Source organism: Austrofundulus limnaeus, unplaced genomic scaffold (genome assembly GCF_001266775.1).
Source record: "Austrofundulus limnaeus strain Quisiro unplaced genomic scaffold, Austrofundulus_limnaeus-1.0 Scaffold204, whole genome shotgun sequence".
Taxonomy (NCBI): Eukaryota; Metazoa; Chordata; class Actinopteri; order Cyprinodontiformes; family Rivulidae; genus Austrofundulus; species Austrofundulus limnaeus.
The window spans coordinates 567,604-572,722 of NW_013952606.1; positions in this window are offsets into that span (position 1 = coordinate 567,604).

A 5,119-nucleotide genomic window follows, 5' to 3' on the forward strand; every position below is an offset into this window, starting at 1 on the left:
TATATATATAGCAAAGTTTACATAAAGCTATCATGTAATTGGTTAAAAGAAAAATGTTGCTCAAAATCCTGCATGAAAAATCATTTTTTTAAGATCCTAGAGGAATATTACTAGATTTTTTTTTTACTAGACTAAGCTATCTTTGGTGGAGACAGTTAAACTCTTAAACAAAAACCTGAAAAGACAGGCCTCCAGATCAGAAAACCAAAGCCAATAAGAGTTGGGGGGAACACCTCTAGCTGTGAAAGTTTAATCGTTTTAAAATCTAGAAAATCTTTTCATTTGAAACATTATCCTAGGATAACATTTTGTTCTGTTAAGTTTTTGTTTACATCTTCAACAAAAATATAATTTCTTTTTAAATATAGTTCTAAATAAAACAGCTCTGGCTATGGGTGAGACTAGCTTATGTTTTTAACGAAGCAGCACACTGGCACAACTAAAGGCCCTGTCACACTATAACATTTTAAACAACTTATGTCAACTWATRAAATWAGTTTTTTGTTTAAATTGCTAATTATACARTTGATCAATTTGTTAACATTACAATGTGTACACACCTAAAAGAGCCTTCTAGTTATTTTTTTTAATTCCATCTACAATGTAGAGGTCTTTCAAATTGTCATAAGTTGTCTCAAACGATTTAAAAATATGGCAATAAGGTGAAATACAACCTGGTACAAAACAAAGTACTAGGTAAAAATACCAAGTAACTAGGTTCACTTCATAATACAGTCCAGTTAACCCAAGAACCTGGTATGTACCAGGTATGTGACTAGTATATATAAGATAAATACCTTGTAGGTAGAGGCTGACAAGTGTATTTATATTAGGGCCTAGTCCTTGTAAGTACCTGGTACCAAGTAAACGTACTAGATAATTACCTGGTCTGTCCTTCGTAAATACAGGATAACAAGTCACTTCATAAYACAGTCCAGTCCTTGTAGAAACCTTGTAAGTACCAGAAAATTACACGGTAAATACCTGGTCCAGTCCAGTCTTTGTAAGTACCTGGTTTGAAGTAAATGTACTAGGTAATTACCAGGTCCATACCTTGTAGGTACAGGTAACAAGCCATTATAACCCAGTCCCTGTAGTTACCTGATTCATGCCAGGAAAATTCCAGGTAAAAATACCAAACAAGTACCTGGTTTGTAGTACTTGTCCTGCAGGTACAGGACAACCCATTCCCCATGGGTACCTGGTTAATACCAGATAAATAACCGGTCTCTGCAGAGACTAAGCTCTAAAATGCTATCCATTTTGATTCTATAATCAGAATTTATAACAAAATGAAACAAAAGAAATGTCAGACTATGGTAAAAATAAAAACCTGTTTAGCTTCAAAAAGTATTTGTTTTGTTACTTAAGTCAAGTTCTGGTACCATATCTGTGTGTCATTTGTTTTTGTTRTTTATACTCACTGATTATTTGGAGTGAGACTTCAGTTTTCATCTGGGCCAACAGGAAATGGACCTACAGGTTATGCAGAGACCAGTCTTGCAGACTCCTAATGCAGCACCTTTGGCCTCAAACTCCAAATCCCTAATCGATGAATGGCAGAGGACATGAGAGTACTGAGGGAGACAAAAAAAAAAACTAACATGGATTTATCAAAAGTATGGATAACTGCTGCTTTTTATTAGGGGAAAAAAGTGACCAAACGTCTGAAATAAACAAAAAATATTCATGTTTTTTTTTGTGTCTGAATTTCCCAAAAAGTAAAACTCAGATTAGAAGAAGCAAGTTGAGTTTGATATGAATATTTATTTAAAAATTCATAGCTCAATACAGAAATAGTTCATCTATGTATCATCAGACAATCAGTACTTCAGCCATGCTTTACCGGATCAATCACAGTTTGAAATAAAAAAAAAGAAAAGAATACAAGATAGTTAATCTTTCTCAAAATTGAACTTGTTTTTTTTTTCTTTTTTACTTTTTTTGGCAAAGAATACACCAAAAAGCAATAAAAACACGACACAAAATAGATACCGATCAAATCCTGTAAAGAAAACATGTTTCTGAAGAAGGCATCGCACATTTCTAAGAAAGTCAGTGAAAGATTTAAGGCCATTTTGTACAATTAATTATATGTATTATCTGTATAAACACAAAAAAGGAACCAGTGCATCCTTTGTAAAACTGCACATGCAAACATAGTGCACATTGTTTAAGATATGACGAGCATATAATATATTTGGATATCTTTAGTAAACAAATACCTTATGTGTGATTTTTTTAACGCCTCACTTGGTCTAATAAAACACTTTTTATAAAGGCGCCTGGCGGACGCACGCAGAGTAACATGCATGCACACACTTCATACACCTGGGTTGGACTGAAAACAGGAACAGGTGACGTTAAGTTTATAAAACTATTTAAAATTTAAACTGGACAATGTGAACACAACATAATTAATATGATGGTACAGCAAATTGTGCCACTTTAAATGTACTCATTAGGTATGTAATTTGATATAAAACATGGTGAAATTTAAGGAGATTACTCCTGTAGCTTTTATTGACCACGTTTCCAAAATGCGGGTCTGCACTCAATGTAAACAAAGACTGAATCTGGCAGAAATATGGACGTTTGAGTGACCTATTTTAGGCTGTATGTAAACAAATATGGCTGCAAGTTTAACTCTGTAGATAAACAGGCAAAGTTGATGCTTGCACTTTAATTATAGGACTTATTGTACAGATTTTACAATAAATATCTTTAAAGTGTCTTACACCTTATAAAAATTTAAATGCTAGAATTCAGACAAAAATTTTGGTTGATTTTCAACCATTTCTGTTATAAATTCAGTCATAACTGCAGAGAAAATGGTTTTATTTTAATTTAAATAGTAATATTATAAATAAATTTTCTATTTTGGACTATGAGTCAATGAAAATAAAGAAAGTCTTTGTCACACTGTAAAGAAAATTGAATAAAAACAGCTTTTTTCCTTATTAAAACTTTGACACTGTCAGGTTTTACTTGGTGTGAAAAAAATTAAACATCAAGTTTTATTTTTTCAAATAAAAATTTGGTCACAGTAAATAATTTTCCTCATTCTACTCAATATAAAATCACCGCAGTTGCGATGTACGACTACATAAACTGAAGTGCTGCAGTTATTTCACCAGACGTTCAGTTTTAAAATCATTCACTCCCACATTCACAAAAAAAAAAAAAAAAAAAAAACACAGAAGACGTCGGAGTTAACTGGCATCTCAAACCATTCTCACACTTCATATAAACATACATATAAAGCTGTATCAAAGCTATAAGTGCGTTTAAAAAAAAGTTTGTCTTTTAAAAAAAAAAAAGGGCGCACTCACACGAAAATAAACGTACGCACAAAAACAAACGTAGGGAAAAGTGTGTTTTTCTACGCATTTTTGACCACTGGGCTCTTTTTGCTCAAACGACAGTTTGAGAGCAGCTGCTGTTGATTCAACACGGGGCGGGGACGAAAAGGCGGCGGCGGCGACGACGCGTCCTTTCGCCGAGGCCGTTCGGAAGAGAGACGGATATACGAGGAGGATCAGTAGCTACGTTTCCATTCAACAGTCAGTGATGCTACATTAAACTCTGAAAAGGTCAACAACAAAAACTGGATCAAATATTAAAACAAACTGATTGGAAAAACAAAACGACCGCTTCAACGATTAAATTACCTCTAGGAGGARTAAAAGTTTAAATACAGAATTAAAGTCCAGTTGTTTGATTTTTGATATTTTTGGTGGGGAAAACYTGCTACATTGATGGTTTAAAATGGCTAAAATTCAAGAAATAATTATGTGTACTGGTAAATTTTGGAAGCAATACGTAATACAGCCCAGTATTTACTGAGTACATACCAGGTATGTACTTTCAGAACGCAGGGTAACACAATAACTGCTATTTTGTTGCACACAGAGTAAGTACTCAGTAAATACCAAGTGTCAGGTAAGAACCAGATACCAGTAGCCAGTAAGTACTATGTAAAAGACACAAATACCTACTGTGTATCAGGTAAGCAGCAGGTCTGTGCTCTTTATAATATAATAATAAATAGACTCTGTCATAAAACAGGAAGTGCTTTTTGAAAAAAAAATAAACAAGGTCCTCGTATGAGGACGCAGGGTCTCAGGAGGTTAAGTCACTTCAAAGTACAGCCTGGTCCTTGTAGGTACCTAGTATGTACTGGGTACACACCTAGGCCTGTCACGATAACAAATTTTGCTGGGTGATTAATTGTCTCACAAATTATTGCGATAAGCGATAATATTGCCTGGTGACCRTTTTACAACTAATAATTATAAAAGCATAATATGTAAGTGTAATAAATCAATAAACTTTAATTTTTAAAGAATGTTTAACAAAGTGGACTCAGTCTCTAACAAAAAATGCACTTGAATAAAAAAAAAACAAAGAACAACAAAATGTAAATTAAACACCACACACAACTAAGGCAGTAAATAAACAATATTAAAGAGCAGCATCTCTTTAGAGATGAAGCAGACTACACAGCCTGGTGAGGACCCACTGTTTCTTATGGGGTCATAAGCCCAGTTCACATCCTATGTAAAGTTTAGGCTTGGTTTAGGGTCAAATGGTAATAGAAAATACTGGTCCCCATGAGGATAGAAGAACAAACGTGTCTGTGTGTGTGTGTGTGAGGAGGGGACAGTCAGAGCGCTGCAGGGGAGGAAATCAGACAGTTCAGAGTTTTCCTCATGAGTTGTTGGGACAGCTACAGGTTTTTTGGGTGTTTAGTTAAAACACAAATGGTGCGTTTAAGTTTCCTGTTATTTTTGGGAGCTACAGGTAAAGTCTTGATGAGTTTGTCGCGGGTCTGGGGGAGTTTCAGCCCCCACCCCTTCTCCTCCTCTCTCTCTCTCTCTGTGTGTCTCCCCGCAAAGAATTTCAGGCTCTGCAATTGYTCCGACACTGCAGCAGCCGCGTTCTGCTTTGAAACATTTCTTTAGTTTGTTATTGCTACGAGCTCTCACGCTAAAGCGAGACTTCACTCCTCCCGACAATAAGAAAACAGGAGGGGAGGAGTCAGCTGAGCTCCTGTGCAGCGGAGCACAGAGAGGGAGAGAGACGAAGTAAACAAACAAGCAGGAAAATGAAACTTACC